The following is a 20,853-nucleotide window of genomic DNA, read 5'->3' on the forward strand; positions in this document are numbered from 1 at the left end:
CAGATTGATTTAAGAAAGACAAAGAATAGACCAGCATAGTTACTCTTGCAAAAATCTATGACTGTATTATTGCCATAGATAAACAGATTATAGGGTTCTTCTGAAGGCAAGACTACCTTGTACTTGGACAGACGGTAAGTTTAGTACAAGTGCACAAAGAGAAGAGTGCCACCTGCTGGACCAGCTATGATACTCCGTGCTGGGCTGGGGCTATATGAAAATGAAGGAAATGACAGAGACTCTGGTCCAAATCAAATTCACATGCTTGCCTTTAAATTAGTTTAACAGTCATTTGGCATTATGCAGCTATTGCTTCTAAGCTGCTTTTGCTCAGCTGACAAATGAATTACTCTTCCAGAACAGACTTTTCTGTTGAATTTATTTGGGGGACTAATTCAATTATTTTATATTACGAGCTTATACTAACTGCTTATAACACACAGTTTGACGTTAATTATAATCCCATTTTGTAAAGCATAATCTCTTGATTGTTTCCTTTTGCAGTCTCAGTTCCCTCTTTTCTATACAATGCATTAATTCTCTTAGTCGGGTAGCAATAGTTGTGAAAAGTAATATGCCAGCGCTCTGACTTCCATTGCAGCGTGCTTAAATTGGGAGATGGGAGGAGGTATTGACAAGCAACTCCAGGGAGATGCAGTAACAGTGGGGCTGCTCCATCAAGGTGGGGATGGATATTACATCACTGAAATTGTTTAGAATTCCTATACATGATAATACGAAAATGCAAGCTGACTTAGTGTTAGTCACTCAGTCATGTCCCACTGTTTGCAACCCCATGCCAGGCTCCTCTGTCCATGGGATTGTCCAGGCAAGAATAGTGGGTTGCATGCCCTCCTCCAGGGGCTCTTCCCGACCCAGGGATCGAACCCAGGTCTTCTGCATTACAGGCAGATTCTTTACCGTCTGAGCCACCAGGGAAGACCAAAATGACTTAGCCATTTTTTTTTTTAATGTGGTATTAGCTTTAACTAAGTACAAAGACTTCCAGTCATGTCACCCAGGGATCATTTTATCCACTACTCTATTTGGCTTCTAGTCTCTTGCCTCTCTCCTCAGCAATGGTAAGGCAGATACCCTTTCCACAGAGAAGGGAGTCCCATGGTCTGTTGCCTTTGCCAGTAATGAAAATTTTTGAGAACCAGGTGGCAAAGCTGTGGCCACTGGCATCTTTCACATGAACTACATTGAAAGAACCAGGATGTCTCTCCTGATTGGTGACCACACCAGTTCTTCTCAGGTTAGCACCTCCAGTCACCATGCACCAGTGTCAAATTTGATTAAATCAGTACTCTTTCCAGTCTCCAAGTCAATTTGAATGGTGTCATTCACCTTGATGAGGGAATCGAGGGTAGCGGATGGTGCAAGCATTATGGGTCACCAGATGAGGGATTCCCTCTGTCCCCAGAAAGATCTTTCCCACTTTGCCTAGCTTGTACCTTGCCTCCTCAGGTGTAATACAATGAACAGCAAAGCAACCACTGGTGTCATAGATCAGGTGAAAATTCTCTCCAGTTTTATCAGCGCTGATGACATCCATAAAACCAGCAGGGTAAGTTATGTTGGTGCAGACCTTGCTATCACTCTTAATGAAATTCTGCATACGGATCTTCTCTATTTCATCTCCTATTGGGGCATACTTGAGTCTGTTCCTTAGGAAAATGATTAGGGGCAAACATTCCCTAGTTTGTGGGGACTGGTAGATGGACGAGGAGCAAACACACCACTCAGTTTATCCGGCATCGAAAGCTTTGGAGCTGATGTGGGCTTCAGGTGCTTCTCGGGAGCACAAGCTGTGGCTGCTCTAGGCACTGGGCAGGAAAAAGAGCTGACTTAGTTTTATTATTGCTTTTTTGTTCTCTACAGACAATGTATCCTTTATTGCCTGAACCAAGGACAGATCCTTCTCACAGCATCTTCCCAATACTCTTTGCACTTACAAATAGTGTGAGTAGGACAGAGATGTCCAGATTTCTATGCCTTATGTTTGAAAGAAGTATTCTTCCACACTGGCATAATTTTTTGAACCCAGTTAAAACTGTCTTCATCCACACTGCCTTAAATTCCTTTTCTTATTTTGACATTGCACCAATTATCATTTCATTGAAGTTGTAAATGATAAAGCTATCACTTTTAAACACCTTAAGGTGGATCAATTTAATCAGACTACATTCTCCTAAAATTTAGCCAACATTAGCTCACTGTAAGAATAACAGTTCTGAAGAAGAAAGAGTGTGAGGGCCTTTGAAATACATTTTGTTAGTCTGCTTCCAAACTGGGCCAGTTAGAATCTTGCCCAGGATTTCTCTATTGTAGCTACTGAAAAAGAACTGTTGGGCTGCCCCAGTGGCTCAGTGGTGGAGAATCCACCTACCAATGCAGGAGAGACAGTTTCGATCCCTGATCCAGGGAGATCCAACGTTCTGTGGAGCAACTAAGCTCATGCACCACAAACATTGAGCCTGGACCCTAGAGCCCAGGAGCTGCCGCTGCTGAAGTCCACATGCCCTGGAGCCTGTGTTCTGCAACAAGAGAAGCTATAGAGACCCACGCAACGCAACCAGAGAAAAGCCCGGGCAGCCATGAGGAGCCAATACATTAATAAAACATTTTTAAAGGAAAACAACTGCTCCCTTTCCCCTTGGGCTGATAAACTGGTACGTCATAAATCTTGAGCTGCTCTGTTCAGCTCAGTTCAGTCACTCAGTTGTGCCCGACTCTTTGTGACCCCATGAATCGCAGCATGCCAGGCCTCCCTGTCCATCACCAACTCCCGGAGTCCACCCAAACCCATGTCCATCGAGTCAATGATGCCATCCAACCATCTCGTCCTCTGTCATCCCTTTCTCCTCCTGCCCTCAATCTCTCCCAGAATCAGGGTCTTTTCAAATGAGTCAGCTCTTCACATCAAGTGGCCAAAGTATTGGAGTTTCAGCTTCAGCATCAGTCCTTCCAATGAACACCCAGGACTGATCTCCTTTAGGATGGACTGGTTGGATCTCCTTGCAGTCCAAGGGACTCTCAAGAGTCTTCTCCAACACCACAGTTCAAAAGCATCAATTCTTTGGCACTCAGCTTTCTTCACAGTCCAACTCTCATCCGTACATGACCACTGGAAAAACCATAGCCTTGACTAGACGGACCTTTGTTGGCAAAGTAATGTCTCTGCTTTTGAATATGCTATCTAGGTTGGTCATACCTTGCCTTCTAAGGAGTAAGCGTCTTTTAATTTCATGGCTGCTGTCACCATCTGCAGTGATTTTGAAGCCCGGAAAAATAAAGTCAGCCACTGTTTCCACTGTTTCCCCATCTATTTCCCATGAAGTGATGGGACCAGATGCCATGATCTTCGTTTTCTGAATGTTGAGCTTTAAGCCAACTTTTTCACTCTTCTCTTTCACTTTCATCAAGAGGCTCTTTAGCTCTTCTTCACTTTCTGCCATAAGAATGGTGTCATCTGCATATCTGAGGTTATTGATATTTCTCCCGGCAATCTTGATTCCAGCTTGCGCTTCCTCCAGCCCAGTGTTTCTCATAGTGTACTCTGCATATAAGTTAAATAAGCAGGGTGACAATATACAGCCTTGACGTACTCCTTTTCCTATTTGGAACCAGTCTGTTGTTCCATGTCCAGTTCTAACTGCTGCTTCCTGACCTGCATACGGGTTTCTCAAAAGGCAGGTCAGATGATCTGAATTCCCATCTCTTTCAGAATTTCCACAGTTTATTGTGATCTACACAATCAAAGGCTTTGGCATAGTCAATAAAGCAGCTAGTGAACATTTGTTCACCAGAAGGAGAGCCTCTGATTGAAACAAAAGAGTTCTCTGATGACATTCTATTAGTTGAGTTCTGGCTTTCCCAGTTACATGAAACAGTAAATAATCCCCCCCCCCTTTTTTTTGTTAAGTTTGAATTGGGTTTCTGTCTTCCTTTCCAACCAAAAACATTTTGACCAATATATATTGCTTTACATATAGTACTTGTATGCAAGATTAAAACATTCTGTAGCTATACTAAATCTCTTTATATAAATGATTAAAGCAAATATAAATAGACATTGCTTTCTATGAGTGATTTGTAGCCTATGCCAACAAATGGCAGTTAGCACAATATATAATAATTTGCTTTACTTTTCTTAATCATTTTTCATTCTCTACAGTCATGTTTAAAAGTGATTTATTTTCATTCTAGACACTTGATTAATGATTGGCTCTCTATGTACACTAATTCCAATTCAAATTTAAAGTCATCTGTCTCAAATATTGGCAAGAGAATTAGCAGTCCTGTACGTGTTACTACCTGAATGTTTACAATTTTAGTTCCTTATTGATCTCACTTTTCAAAAAATTAGATTCATAAAATTTTAAATTTTAGTGTAAGTCGGGCTGCAATTAAATTTGGAAGTATGGCAGAGTTTGGATTAGAGCTAAATCAGATTGGCAGGAGTTCTGCAGCCTTAATGGCTATGTTTTACATGGTACTATTAAAGTTATAGCCACATAAATTTAGGGAAGGAGAGGGTGGGATGATTTGGGAGAATGGGAATTCTAACATGTATACGGTCATGTAAGAATTGAATCGCCAGTCCATGTCTGACGTAGGGTGCAGCATGCTTGGGGCTGGTGCATGGGGATGACCCAGAGAGATGTTGTGGGGAGGGAGGTGGGAGGGGGGTTCATGTTTGGGAACGCATGTAAGAATTAAAGATTTTAAAATTTTAAAAATAAAAAATAAAAAAAATAAAAAAAGTTATAGCCACATAAATTATGTCACTTAATCCTAGAAGTCTTGGAAATTAACCATGGTAAGAGGGAGCCCAGTGTTGATAAACTAAGCAGTACCAAGAAGACTGTTGTGAAAATATCAGTAGAAAAGCAAATGGAAAACAAGGATAGCATTAATGTTATAGGTTTTCTGTTTGCCTGTTGAGACTTATGTGCTAGAACCTTGATGGCTATGACTTGGCCTCCGATGCCTGGAATAGTCCCAGGCTTATGGTCAGCACTCAAAAAGAGCTTGTTGAATGAATGAATGATGCTCTTCAGTAGATACAAATCTTTGATGCAACAAGATTTTTCCTGTAATTACTGTAGGTTATCAGACTGATCCAGAAGGAATTTCAGGTATTCTCTTCTCCAGTCTTCCTCATTTTAATACTGAAGGAACTGAGATCAGAAGAGGTAAATGTTTGTTCAGAATAAACATGGGGTAATGAATCAGTTAACAAACATTTATGGAGTATTCACTACTGATGAATATTTGGAACTGTTTCAGATAATGGGAATACAGCAGAACATAAGACAGCCTGAGGCTCTGACATCAAGAGTTTACATTCAGAGTGATGACTGAGTGATCAGTGAGTAAATAAGATTTACGTTCCTTATAAGTGATGCTATAAAATGCTAGTATAGAATATTGTGGTGGAGAATAACAGAACATGGGGAAAGACACAGCTGATTTAGTAGATTACTCAGCACAGAATCTCTAAGAATTCTCATTTGAGCCAAGCCATGAGTGATGAGGACACATGTATGCAAAATAGAGGAAGAGGATTCCAAGCGCAGGTGCAAAGGTTCTAACATGGAAACAAGCTTGGTGTGCTTGATGGAAAGAAAAACAGCCATAGTGCTTCTGCTGGAATGAAAATGGCAGGAAATGAACAGAGATGAGGTTTGGTGGGCAAATACCACACCCTGTAGAACCCTGTGTATCAGGAAGAGAAGAAGTTGGGTTTTATTACAGAGGGTGATGAGACCCCAATATAAGTTTTGCGGAGAGACGTCACATAATCTAATTTTAATTTTAGCCATTTGCAGTGACATGGGTGGAACCTAAACATTGTCATACGGGGTGAAGTTAGTCAGAAAGAGAAAAACAAATACCGTATATTAACATATATATGCAGAATCTAGAAAAATGGTGTAGATGAACCTGTTTGTAAAGCACAAATAGAGACACAGGCATAGACAGCAAATGTATGGACAACTAGGGGGGTGAACTGAGAGGTTGGGATTGACCTATATACACTATTGAGACTGTGTATAAAGTAGATAACTCATGAGAACCTACTATATAGCTCAGGGAATTCTACTCAGTGCTTTGTGGTGACCTAAATGGGAAGGAAATCCAAAAAAGAGGGGATATATGTATATGTATAGGGGATTCATTTTGCTGTACAGTGGAAACTAAAGCAACATTGTAAAGCAACTAGACTCCAATTTTTAAAAATTAATTAAAATTTAAAAAACAAAAATTGAAGGAAAAAAATAAGATTAATGAAAAAAAGAAAAATCACTGAGACTGCTATATAGAGAAAGGATCAGACTGAAAAAGACAGGAAGCTGGGACTGATTGGAACATTGTCTTAGTAGTTCAGGCTAGATGGTGGTCACTTGGGCAAGGGTGTAGCAGTGAAGAAGGGAGCAGTAGCCAGACTCGAGACATACTTTGTAAGTACTGCAGGACTTGTTGATAATTGCTTGTGGGCAGTTGGACAAATGAAGATGAAGATGGTAAATGACCATGATGGGGAAGACCATGGGAAGAATAAACTGGGAGGAAGGGAGAAATAATTAGTTCTGCTTTAGATATGTCAAGGGCTTCCCTGGTGGCTCAGACCGTAAAGAATATGCCTGCAATACAGAAAACCCAGGAGATGTGGGTTCAATCCCTGGGTCTGGACGATCGCCTGAAGTAGGAAATGGCAACCCACTCTAGTATTCTTGCCTGGAATATTCCATGGACAGAGGAGCCTGGCAGGCTACAGTCCATGGGGTCGCAATGAATCAGGCACGACTGAACAATGAACAGACATGTTAAGTTTGACATTTTTATTAAACACTTATAAGGAAATGCTGAAAGGTAGTTGGATAAATAAGTCTACAACTCAAGACAGAGGTCAGGAAAAGAGGTATGGATTTGAAAGTCATTTGTGAAGAGATGATACTTAAAGCCATGGCAATAGGGAAGAGTACAGGTTGAAAACACAGAGGCTTGCAAGAGGTCTGCTGGAGGAGGAGGAGCCAGAAAAGATGCTAAGAAAGAGCTCTCAGACCAGTCAGGGGAAAATCAGATGAGTTTGGCTTCATGGACATCTACACAACCAACCTTAACAGGAACTGTCTCTTATAGATGTGGGGTTGGGAGAATGGAGGAATGAAAGCCTGACTGAAGTGCATTATGGCAAGAATGAGAGGCAGGACAAAAAGGAAGCAAGCTAAACATGGCTTTCAGAAATTTTTCTGTTGAGTGGGGAAGATAAATGGAGTGGTGATTGGTGGGGGATGGAGGAGAGAGAGAGAGATTAGACGGCTAGTGCAGACAATGCAGGAGAAAGACTCTGATGATACATAAGTGCAAGGGGATAACTGAAGATACACAGCTGTGTGAAAGAATTGGCCTTTGCGCTTGACTGGGGCAAGGATGCTTTACCCACTATGACTCAAGGGAAACACAGATGCTGAGTTTCAGATGCCGGTGGGCTGCAGGATTTGGTAAGGAGTTGAGGCAGTTCTTGGCCAGTTCTATCAGAGTTGTATTCAATTTTCTCAAATCCCATTCTGGAGTATAACCACATAGCCTCCAATAGAAAACAATGTCATATTTCTTGTATTGGACACAATAGCTGAAACTGTTGATAGAGGTGATTCCTACTTCAGTTAATTTGCAGCATGAAAAATATTCTGCAAATCTGTTATGTTCAGTGGTACAAACATGTCTTTTATCTAATTAAATGGGATTCTTATAGCACTAAGCTTGTCTTGAGGACAATATAGAAGAGACAAAGCCCTCAATTTTTTGTTTGAATAAAGGAGGAAAGTCAGTCAACACATGGAAAATGTGAAGGGAATCTGGGTCCTAGAAATCACGTTGAACCACTGATACCGTCAACTCTGGAACAGCCCTACCTCAGATTTCTTGTTGTGTAGGTATAACTGTGCTGACTGTTGCAGATGTTTTTTAGTATTTTATTGGAGCAACAGGTAGCCATCTGGAAAAAATAAAGCTCAAACTTTATGCAAAATCAACTTCATATAAATGAAACTGTAATTTTATTTTTTTTTAAATTTTTTAATTTTTTTTTATTTTTTAAATTTTAAAATCTTTAATTCTTACATGCGTTCCCAAACATGAACCCCCCTCCCACCTCCCTCCCCACAACATCTCTCTGGGTCATCCCCATGCACCAGCCCCAAGCATGCTGCACCCTACGTCAGACATGGACTGGCGATTCAATTCTTACATGACAGTATACATGTTAGAATTCCCATTCTCCCAAATCATCCCACCCTCTCCCTCGAAACTGTAATTTTAAAAGTACTGGACAAAGCATCAGACAGAGGAGCCTGGCGGGCTACAGTCCATAGGGTGGCAAAGAGTCAGACACAACTTAGCAACTAAACACGCATGAGCTCACATGGGACATTTATGCCATAGAAAACTAGGCAAAGGTTAAAAGAGAAACAGAAAGCAATTTATGTTTAAAAAAAGAGAAAGATCTCTAGGATACATTTTTAAGGGGGGGAAGAAAGATATGAAATGGGTCACATAGTAGCCTACCATTTATGTAAAAAGAGAGAAAAACTGATAATATATACAAGTTTATTGGTTGTCTTTCGGAGCAGGGGGAGTAGGTAGTTGACAGATGAGATCTGGAGAGAGCTTTTTTACTACATATCCTTTTCAGTTCAGTTCAATTCAGTCACTCAGTCTTGTCCGACTCTTTGCAAACCCATGGACTGCAGCATGCCAGGCCTCCCTGTCAGTCACCAGCTCCCAGAGTTTACTCAAACTCATGTCCATTAAGTCAGTGATGCCATCCCACCATCTCATCCTCTGTCAGCCCCTTCTCCTCCCACCTTCAATCTTTCCCAGCATCAGGGTCTTTTCAAATGAGTCAGTTCTTTGCATCAGGTGGCCAAACTATTGGAGTTTCAGCTTCAACATCAGTCCTTCCAACGAATATTTAGGACTGATTTCCTTTAGGATGGACTGGTTGGATCTTCTTGCCATCCAAGGGACTCTCAAGAGTCTTCTCCAACACCACAGTTCAAAAGCATCAATTCTTTAACACTAAGCTTTCTTTATAGTCCAACTCTCACATCCATACATGACTACTGGAAAAACCAGAGCCTTGACTAGACACAGACCTTGGTTGGCAAAGTAATGTCTGCTTTTTGATATCCTTTTATGCCTTTAAATTTTTGAATCATGTAAGAGCATTGCCTACTTTTTTAATAAAATAAAATATGACTCCGTATATATTCATAGTAATGTCTCAGTGTTTTAGGACTTTTTTTTTTTTTTTTTGATTCCCTATAAGATAGGTAGTTCAGAGAGTTCTGAAGTCAGGCTTTCTGGGTTCAAACTCTGATTCCACCAGCAACCTTAAGTAATCTACTTAACTTCTCTGTGCTTTAGCTTTCCTATTTTCCAAGATGGGGATCATTTTGAGAACTGAAGGACAGAATGCTTGCACTGCTTAGCCCAATGCTGGACCCAGAATAAGGCCACACCAAAGGGTAATGAGCATCATTTCTAATTTGCTGTGAATATCAAAGCAGCAGAAATTTTTAAGCAAAAGCTGTTCTCCTAAGTCTTAATTTTGTTATTCTGTGAAATGTAAGTAATTTAAACTGGTCCATTTAACAAATGGAACATGATGGATGGATAATAAAAATGCCAACACTAATAGCTGGCAAATATTTTCTCATTAAGACATTTTTTTCATCATCTATTGTTCTCATTTTGTCTCTTACACTATGTTGTGTTTTTCTTAAGCTATAAAATATTATTTACAAAATGCTTGCTGACAACATCATTATCCTTTCCACAATCAAATATGAAACTATCAGTAGAACCCTGAACCTACCTCTTTCCATGCTGTTTTTTGCGTATCAGCAGTTCTGGTCACCCTATCATCTCCTGTGAGCCCCTGAAGAACAAAGACCACAGTAAGTGATCACTGTCATATCCCCGGTACCTGCCACGATGCCTGGAGCATAAAGGCGTTCAGTAAAGAGTTGTTGAATGAATGGACAAATGAATGAATTAATACTTGTGTTCATGAGAGAAAATGGAGGGAAAGTAATCCTCTTTCTACTTCTGCAGCCTTGCACAGTCAAAAGAAAGCGAGTGAGATGCTAAGGTTCATGGAAAGTTCAGCAACAAAGAAAGAGGTTTCGTCTTCTTATCCAGTTCCTGGGCTCAATGAGTTCACGTTGCTTAGAGATTCTCTCTGGTTGCAGTCCTGAAAACTATTGTAGGACAAGCGAAGAAAACATTTATGGAATACCTACTGTGTATGAGGTACTGTATTAGACACTTCAATACATTGTTTAAACCTCTCAACAATAATAAGAGGTAAATGTTATTCCTACTTTGTAGATAAGAAAGGGGTTATCTTCTAAAGGAGGTACACAAACTATTCAATCATAGAAATTAGCCAATCCTAAAACATTTCATCTATAGCTCAATAACCTGAACTCTGCCTATCTAATTTCAAAATTAACTACAGTATCTTTCTCAAGCAAATGTTCTAACTTGGAAGCCAAACTGTAGGGTAAGACAAAAATAATACAGCAATACCTCTATACATATTTCTGATCACTTTTAAAGTAAAAATATATAGCTCTAAGATAGCTGCTCAAAAGGTACTTGCAACAAAGTAGTCTGGAATTCCACTAGGACTTAGCTTGGTAGATTTCTCTTTGACTTACTCTCTAGACATTTTGTGGGGGAAATTAAGAAACACAGTGAATGATTATACTATTGCTTTTTTATCATCCCTTGCTGATGAATATAACCACTAGGGTAGCTGATGATTAAATTTTAAGTGTCAATTTGGCTAGGCTATGGTATCCAGCTGTTTGGTCAAATGGTCTAAATATTGCTGTGGAGGTATTCTGTAAATGTAATTAACATCTATAATCAGTGCACGCATGCGTGTAAGTTGCTTCGCTTGTGTCCAGCTCTGTGACTCTATGGACTATAGCCCACCAGGCTTCCCTGTCCATGGGATTCTCCCGGCAAGAATACTGGAGTGGGTTGCCATGCCCTCTTCCAGCAGATCTTCCCCACCCAGGGATAAAGTAAAGGAGATTACTCTCAATGAAGTGGATGGGCCTCATTCAAATAACTAAAAGCCTTAACAGCAAAAATTAAGGATTTCTGGAAAGGAAGGAATTCTGAGTCAAGACTAATATAGAAATCTTTTCAGGATTACCAAGCTGCTGGCCTGCCCTGTGAGTTTTAGACATACTAGTCCCCATAATCAATTCCTTAAAATTAAATATCTTTATATTTATTTACATAAATGTAAAGTAATTTGGGAGAAGAGCATTCATAATGCTCAGCTGTAAGAATCAAAACATTCAAAATTTTATTTGCATTTTTAGCAGCACCATGAGGCTTATGGGATTTTAGTTCCCCAACCAGGGATTGAACCCTGGCCACATAGTAAAAGCACCAAATCCTAACCACTGGACAGCCAGGGAATTCCCCAAACACTTTCTGTTTAATCAGAAGTTACACTGATATCTTTTAAGCTTTGGGAGTAAAATATTCATATGGTGGCTGTGGCATTGTGAATTATAATAAGAAATATATATTTGGTCTTCATCTCCATTTCTGGTACAGAGCTCCTAAAACCCCTGACATTTCATAAGTGTGAGAACGATAAAAATGTCTTTTTTATGTTAATGAGTGCAGAGGGTGCGAGGCAAGGGGGGTTGGTTGCCAGGGAAAGCCAACTGCAAGGGGAGAGGGGCTGGAGGTTGAACCAGTTGCCACTGGCCAACGATTTAATTAGCCATGCCTATATAACGAAGTTTCCATGAAAACCCAAATAGACCGGGTTCAGAGAGTTTGCAGCGGCTGGAAGACTGGTGCTCGAACAGGGCATGGAAGATTTGTGCCCTTACCACATGCCTGCCTTATGGCTATTCCTGATTGGTACCCTTTTATCATCTACCAATGATCTGGTAAGTAAATTGTTTCTGTGAGACACTCTGGCAAACTAATTCAACCCAAGAGTAGAGGGAACTTTTGATTTTCAGCTAGTTGGTCAGAAGTACAGGTAACAACCTAGACTTGAGATGGGCATCTAAACTAGGGGGTGGGGACAGATAGTCTTGTCAGACTGACCCCTAACCTGCAGACTCTATCTCCAGGTAGATCGGTTCAGTTCAGTTCAGTTGCTCAGTCTTGTTCAACTCTTTGCAGCCCCATGGACTGCAGCACGCCAGGCTTCCCTGTCCATCACCAGCTCCCAGAGCTTGCTCAAACTCATGTCCATCGAGTCAGTGATGCCATCCAACCATCTCATCCTTTGTCATCCCCTTCTCCTCCTGCCCTCAATCTTTCCCAGCATCAGGGTCTTTTCAAATGAGTCAGCTCTTCTCCTCAGGTGGCCAAAGTATTGGAGTTTCAGCTTCAACATCAGTCCTTCGAATGAACACTCAGGACTGATCTCCTTTAGGATGGACCGGTTGGACCTCCTTGCAGTGCAAGGAACTCTCAAGAGTCTTCTCCAGCACCACAGTTCAAAAGCATCAATTCTTCGGTGCTCAGCTTTCTTTATAGTCCAATTCTCACATCCATACATGACTACTGGAAAAATATATGGGTTTTAATATATAATTCATTTCCAGTTCTAATATATATTTATAAGTTGTGTTTCTCTGGAGGATTGTGACTGATATAGAAGCTGTGCTATTTGCAACAGATCAAAAATAAACTAGTATTAAGAAGACTGAAATAATGAGGAGTCTGAGTCTCTTACTGGCTAACATTTATTCAGAAACGTTAATTCCAAATCTGCTTTGAAGTCCTACAATCTCTAATTATAGTATAAAAAGACCCATCATTTTTTAAAAGTAAAATTAATTGCAGGTCATTTTAATTTCTAAAACACATGTGATTTATTTAAACACTCTGAAGCACTACTTTTAGGGATACCATAGGATTTTTCTTTCACTCCTTGGGTTTTATCCAGGTTGTATTACGATATCCATCTTTAGACGTGCCCCTAAGCTTTTAAACTTTACTAAGTTTAAAATCACTAAAATATGAAATAAGAACTATCAGGAAAGTAACTGGAGCAGCCACACACACCAAAAAAAAAAAAAAAAATTGGAGGAAAACACCACAATGCTCTGAGCAATTAGGGGACAGTCACTTAGCAATATTGAACAGAAAAGAGAGAATAAAGCACAAAATGAACAGACTTTTCTGAAAAGTGTTTGTATCTCAAGTGTTGAAAACATGCATTTGGGACTTCCCTGGCAGTTCAGTGGTTGGGTCTTCATCTTCCGGTGTGGGGAATGTAGGTTCAATCCCTGGTTGGGGAGCTGTGGTCCCATCTGTCTCGAAGCCAAGGAGTCAAGGCATGGGGTGAAGCGGTGTTATGGCAAATTCAGTGGATGCTTTAAGAATGGTCCATATTGAAATAATATTTTTTTTTTTTTTAACAAAAGCATGTTGAAAAGTAAAAGAAAAAATGTCTAATTCTTTCAAGTTTATATAGGGAGACACCATAGGTCTTTAAGGAGCACCTATCATGGACCAGAGTCCTGGCTGGGAGTTGGACACAGCTCCCCCATCAACAAACATTAGAGTCTAGTAGAGGAGACTGTCAGACATGTAAACAAACAATTGCGATGTATTGCAACGTGCTTTGTGAAATGATTTCATTTACGCTGATTTGGGAGAAAACTTTCTGTAGGCAGGAAGGACAGAAGAATGACTGCACTAAAGAAAGAGAGATTGCAAAGAGAAGGTAAGAGCCTTTCAAAGAAGGTGAACTTTCACCCAGCTCTTGAGGTAGACAGGGCATGTCATTTGAGAATGAAGAGAAAAAGGATCAAATCTCTCCAGGCAGGAGATTTCCAAAGGCACAGAATTCAAGTTAGGGCCAGACTAGCAGCCTAACTTTGCTGTAGGGTATGTGGTGGGGCATTGCACAAGGTAAAGTAAGAAAAGGTAGGAGTTACTGAGAGCCTGGAAATGGGGGAAAGGGGAAGACACCTGGATGTTTGGTTTGGGAAACATGGCTGTAGAAAACAGAAGGCTGGAGACAGACAGGACGAACTGCTTTGGGAGGAAGAAGATGAACTGAGTAGGGGAATGATGAGATTGAAGAGCTATTGGAATGTCCAGGTGGAAATTTCGAGTAATCACAATAACCCAGGTCTGCCACTTGGGAGAGAGATTAGGCTAAAAATATAGGTTTAGTCCTCATTAGCAAACTAAATGAGATTCCCCAGAGGAAGAGGGCCGGATGATGATAGGCGAGAACAAAGGACCAAAACTGCTGAATCCTAATATTTCAGAGGCAGACGAAAAGAACAGCCCTGCAGGATGCTGCAAAAGGTCAAGGAGCTATTATTGTGCTGTTTGGTTTTAATGTGGCAAATTATATATGACACGAAAAACACCATATTAACCACTGTTAAGTGCACAGTTTAGTGGCATTAATTACATCTACCACACTACACAAACCATTACAGCTATTTCTGAAACTTTTTCATTACTCCAAACAGAAACCCTATAACCTTTATGTAATAATTCTCCATTGCCCCTAACCCAAGCCCCTGATAACTTCTAGATGACTTTCTGTCTCTAAATTTAACTGCTCTATGTACCACATATAACTGGAATCATACAATATTGTCCCTTTGTGTCTTATTTATTTCACTTAGCATTGTCTCAAGTTTCATTCATGTTTCATTCCTTTTTATATATTTTGAGTTTATATGCGCACTTATGTCTGACTCTTTAGCCCACCAGGCTCCTCTGTCCATGGGATTTTCCATGCAAGAATACTGGAGTGGGTTGCCATTTCCTTCTCCAGGGGGGTATTCCCGATCCAGGAATCGAACCTGTGTCTCCTGTGTCTCCTGCATCAGAGGAGCTGATTCTTTACCCACTGAGCCATTTTATATGTTGTGCCTTTTTAAAAATCAGGAAATAGAAGCAGAGAGAATAGTCATTAAGGGCATACTAGGGTTATTATTAAGGCTTACCCACTGGGGCTTGTCAGAGGGAGAAAGAAAGGAGATAAATCGACTGAGAGGCCAGAAGTGAAAGTCAAGTGCAAAAAGCATGATGAACTATGAACTCTGTGGTAGGGCAGACAGACATATGGAGGTTGGAGGTTGCTGGGGATATCTTCATCCGAGAACCAGGGAGCAAAGTGTATCTGGACTGATGCATGAACCCAACACAATATTCCCCTCTTCTGATGGGAAGGCCTGGTGGGAATTAGTTCTGTCTGAACAGTTCCACAGGCCCTGGGTGGAGGGGTAAGGGGTCGGGTGGGAGCTGTGACTCACAGTTCAGTTCAGTTCAGTCGCTCAGTCATGTCTGACTCTTTGCGACCCCATGAATTGCAGCATGCCAGGCCTCCCTGTCCATCACCAACTCCTGGAGTTCACTCAGACTTACGTCCATCAAGTCGGTGATGACATCCAGCCATCTCATCCTCTGACGTCCCCTTCTCCTCCTGCCCCCAATCCCTCCCAGCATCAGAGTCTTTTCCAATGAGTCAACTCTTCCCATGAGGTGGCCAAAGTACTGGAGTTTCAGCTTTAGCATCATTCCTTCCAAAGAAATCCCAGGGCTGATCTCCTTCAGAATGGACTGGTTGGATCTCCTTGCAGTCCAAGGGACTCTCAAGAGTCTTCTCCAATACCACAGTTCAAAAGCATCAATTCTTCGGTGCTCAGCTTTCTTCACAGTCCAACTCTCACATCCATACATGACCACTGGAAAAACCATAGCCTTGACTAGATGGACCCTTGTTGGCAAAGTAATGTCTCTGCTTTTGAATATGCTATCTATGTTGGTCACAACTTTTCTTCCAAGGAGTAAGTGTCTTTTAATTTCATGGCTGCAGTCACCATCTGCAGTGATTTTGGAGCCCCAAAAAATAAAGTCTGACCCTGTTTCCACTGTTTCCCCATCTATTTCCCATGAAGGGATGGGACCGGATGCCATGATCTTTGTTTTCTGAATGTTGAACTTTAAGCCAACGTTTTCACTCTCCTCTTTCACTTTCATCAAGAGGCTTTTTAGTTCCTCTTCACTTTCTGCCATAAGGGTGGTGGCATCTGCATATATGAGGTTATTGATATTTCTCCCGGCAATCTTGATTCTAGCTTGTGTTTCTTCCAGCCCAGGGTTTCACATGATGTACTCTGCATATAAGTTAAATAAGCAGGGTGACAATATATGGCCTTGACATACTCCTTTTCCTGTTTGGAACCAGTCTGTTGTTCCATGTCCAGTTCTAACTATTGCCTCCTGACTTGCATATAGGTTTCTCAAGAGGCAGGTCAGGTGGTCTGGTATTCCAATCTCTTTCAGAATTTTCCACAGTTTATTGTGATCCACACAGTTAAAGGCTTTGGCATAGTCAATAAAGCAGAAATAGATGTTTTTCTGGAACTCTCTTGCTTTTTCCATGATCCAACAGATGTTGGCAATTTGATCCCTGTTTCCTCTGCCTTTTCTAAAACCAGCTTGAACATCTGGAAATTCACGGTTCACATATTGCTGAAGCCTGGCTTGGAGAATTTTGAGCATTACTTTACTAGCGTGTGAGATAGTACAATTGTGCAGTAGTTTGAGCATTCTTTGGCGTTGCCTTTCTTTGGGATTGGAATGAAAACTGACCTTTTCTAGCCCTGTGGCCACTGCTGAGTTTTCCAAATTTGTGGCATATTGAGTGCAGCATTTTCACAGCATCATCTTTCAGGATTTGAAATAGCTCAACTGGAATTCCATCACCTCCACTAGCTTTGTTCATAGTGATGCTTTCTAAGTCCCACTTGACTTCACATTCCAGGATGTCTGACTCACAGTTACTATCTAAAGAAAAGTAAAGTGCATGAGTCAGAGAAGAACATCAAAAAAACAAGTCATCAAGCAAAGTTAGAGAGAGGAGCTGAAGGGCAGCTCAAGCCAGGTGAAAGAGGAATATGCAGATGGAATGAGTGAGATACTCAGAAGCTAACATCAGAGGCTAAGTTCTATTAACAGAAGCCTTGTATGAGTAGGGCAGCTTCATTGAGAAGTGCTAAGACTGGAAAGACACAATGAGAGTGAATTCAAATGAAATAAATAATTGAAGAAAAATGAATCAGAATGTACAGGGCCATACTCTCCAAATATCTGTGCCAGATAATTGGGGCACCTATATATCACTCCTGGTTACCCCCCTGTCAATATTTTTGCCCCCAAAGCTTAAAAGTTAGCAATGCAATTTCTAATACTCCAAAAAAGTTATCCTGCTGCTGCTGCTGAGTCACTTCAGTCGTGTCCGACTCTGTGTGACCCCATAGACGGCAGCCCACCAGGCTCCCCCGTCCCTGGGATTCTCCAGGCAAGAACACTGGAGTGGGTTACCATTTCCTTCTCCAGTGCATGAAAGTGAAAAGTGAAAGGGAAGTCACTCAGTTGGCGATCCCATGGACCGCAGCCTACCAGGCTCCTCTGTCCATGGGATTTTCCAGGCAAGTGTACTGGAGTGAGGTGCCATCGCCTTCTCCGTTTAATTCTTATAGATGAACATTATAAATATTTCATCACTCATATTATTACATTATTGGTTGAGAGTTAAATTTCTTCTTATATAACATTTATGTCAAATAATGTAAATTTGTCACACAGCAAATGTGATCACTGAGCTTCTGAATCCACAAATTTACCAATTTTGCTGGGAAATGAAGCCAAAGAATTATAGTAGACTATAAAAAAGAATACCGTCCCTGGTGGCTCAGATAGTGAAGCCTCTGCCCACAATGCGGGAGACCCAGGTTCAATCCCTGGATTGGGAAGATTGCCTGGAGAAGGAAATGGCCACCCACGCCAGTATTCTTGCCTGGAAAATCCCTTGGACAGAAGAACCTGGTAGGCTATAGTCCATGGGGTTGCAAAGAGTCGAACACGACTGAGCGACTTCACTTTCACTTTCATAGAAGGACTGACCCAGACTTGCCTGTGAGTGTCTGGGAGTCTCCAGCAGAGGTGTGGATCAGTGGTGGCCTGCTGCAGGGCTGGGGGCACTGAGTGTAGCAGTACATGCATGGGATCTTTTGAAGGAGGTCGCCATTATTTTCATTACCTCCACCATAGTTTGGCCCCAGGTAAACAGCAGGGAGGGAACACAGCCACACTCATCAACAGAAAATTGGATTAAAGACTTACTGAACATGGCCCCACCCAACAGAACAAGACCCAGTTTCCCCCTCAGTCAGTCTATCCCATCAGGAAGCTTCTATAAGCATCTTAACCTTCTCCATCAGAGGGCAGACAGACTGGAAACCACCATCACAGGAAACTAACCAATCTAATCACATGGACCACAACCTTGTCTAACTCAATGAAACTATGAGCCATGCTGTGTAGGGCCACCCAAGATGGACAGGTCATGGTGCAGAGTTCTGACAAAATGTGATCCACTGGGGAAGGGAACGGCAAACCACTTCAGTATTCTTGCCTTGAGAACTCCATGAACAGTATGAAAAGGCAAAAAGATATGACACTGAAAGATGAACTCCCCAGATCAGTACTTGCCCAATATGCTACTGGAGATCAGTGGAGAAAGAACTCCAGAAAGAATGAGGAGATGGAGCCAAAGCAAAAACAACACCCAGTTGTGGATGTGACTGGTGATGGAAGCAAGGTCCAAAGCTATAAAGAGCAATATTGCATAGGAACCTGGAATGTTAGGTCCATGAATTAAGGCAAATTGGAAGTGGTCAAACAGGAGATGGCAAGAGTGAACATCGACATTCTAGGAATTAGCGAACTAAAATGGACTGGTATGGGTGAATTTAACTCAGATGACCATTATATCTACTGCTGCGGGCAGGAATCCCTTAGGAGAAATGGAGTAGCCATCATGGTCAACAATAGAGTCCGAAATGCAGTACTTGGATGCAATCTCAAAAACAACAGAATGATCTCTGTTCATTTCCAAGGCAAACCATTCAATATCACAGGAATCCGTTTATGCCCTCATCAGTAACGCTAAAGAAGCTGAGGTTGAATGGTTCTATGAAGACCTACAAGGCCTTCTAGAACTAATACCCCAAAACAGATGTCCTTTTCATTATAGGGGACTGGAATGCAAAAGTAGGAAGTCAAGAAACACCTGGAATAACAGGCAAATTTGGCCTTGAAGTACAGAATGAAGCAGAGCAAAGGCTAATAGAGTTTTCTGAAGAGAACACACTTGGTCATAGCAAGCACCCTCTTCCAACAACACAAGAGAAGACTGTGTACATGGACATCACCAGATGGTCAACACCAAAATCATATTGATTATAGCCTTTGCAGTCAAAGGTGGAGAAGCTCTATACAGTCAGCAAAAACAAGACCAGGAGCTGACTGTGGCTCAGATCATGAACTCCTTTTTGCCAAATTCAGACTTAAATTGAAGGAAGTAGGGAAAACCACTAGACCATTCAGGTATGACCTAAATCAAATCCTTTATGATTGTACAGTGGAAGTGAGAAATAGATTCAAGGGATTAGATCTGATAGACAGAGTGCCTGAAGAACTATGGACAGAGGTTTGCGACATTGTACAGGAGGCAGTGATCAAGACCATCCCCAAGAAAAAGAAATGCAAAAAGGCAAAATGGTTGTCTGAAGAGGCCTTATAAATACTGAGAAAAGAAGGGAAGCTAAAGGCAAAGGAGAAAAGGAAATATATACTTATTTGAATGCAGAATTCCAAAGAATATCAAGGAGAGATAAGAAAGCATTCCTCAGTGATCATTGCAAAGAAATAGAGGAAAACAATATAATGGGAAAGACTAGAGATATCTTCAAGAAAGTTAGAGATACCAAGGGAACATTTCATGCAAAGATGGGCTTAATAAAGGACAGCAATGCTATGGACCTAACAGAAGCAGAAGATATTAAAAACAGGTGGCAAGAAGATCTTGATGACCCAATAACTATGATGGTGTGATCACTCACCTAGAGCCAGACATCCTGGAATGTGAAGTCAAGCAGGCCTTAGGAAGCATCACTACAAACAAAGTTAGTGGAGGTGATGGAATTCCAGTTGAGCTGTTTCAAATCCTAAAAGATGATGCTGTGAAAGTGCCACTTTCAGTATGCCAGCAAACTTGGAAAACTCAGCTGTGGCCACAGGACTGGAAAAGGTTAATTTCATTCCAATCCCAAAGAAAGGCAATGCCAAAGAATGCTCAAACAACCACACAATTGCACTCATCTCACACGCTAGCAAAGTAATGATCAAAATTCTCCAAGCCAGGCTTAACAGTACATGAATCGTGAACTTCCAGATGTTCAAGCTGGTTTTAGAAAAGGCAGAGGAACCAGGGATCAAATTGCCAACATCTGTTGGATCATGGAAAAAGCAAGAGAGTTCCAGAAAGACATCTACTTCTGCTTTATTGACTATGCCAAAGCCTTTGACTGTGTGCATCACAATAAACTGGAAAATTCTGAAAGAGATGGGAATACCAGACTACCCGACCTGCCTCTTGAGAAATCTGTATTCAGGTCAAGAAGCAACAGTTAGAACTGGACATGGAACAACAGATTGCTTCCAAATAGGAAAAGGAGTATGTCAAGGCTGTATATTGTCACCCTGCTTATTCAACTTATATGCAGAGTACATCATGAGAAATGCTAGGCTGGAAGAAGCACAAGCTGGAATCAATATTGCCAGGAGAATTATCAACAACCTCAGATATGCAGATGACACCACCCTTATGGCAGAAAGTGAAGAAGAACTAAAGAGCCTCTTGATGAAAATGAAAGAGGAGAGTGAAAAAGTTGGCTTAAAGCTCAA

The 20,853-nt window shown here is 41.2% G+C and overlaps 1 pseudogene; it reads right to left on the reverse strand.

The window, feature by feature from the left end:
• LOC102188160 overlaps positions 1,031 to 20,853 on the reverse strand; it is a 56,225-nt pseudogene continuing 36,402 nt past the window's right edge.

This window comes from Capra hircus, chromosome 16, assembly GCF_001704415.2.
Source record: "Capra hircus breed San Clemente chromosome 16, ASM170441v1, whole genome shotgun sequence".
Classification (NCBI taxonomy): domain Eukaryota; kingdom Metazoa; phylum Chordata; class Mammalia; order Artiodactyla; family Bovidae; genus Capra; species Capra hircus.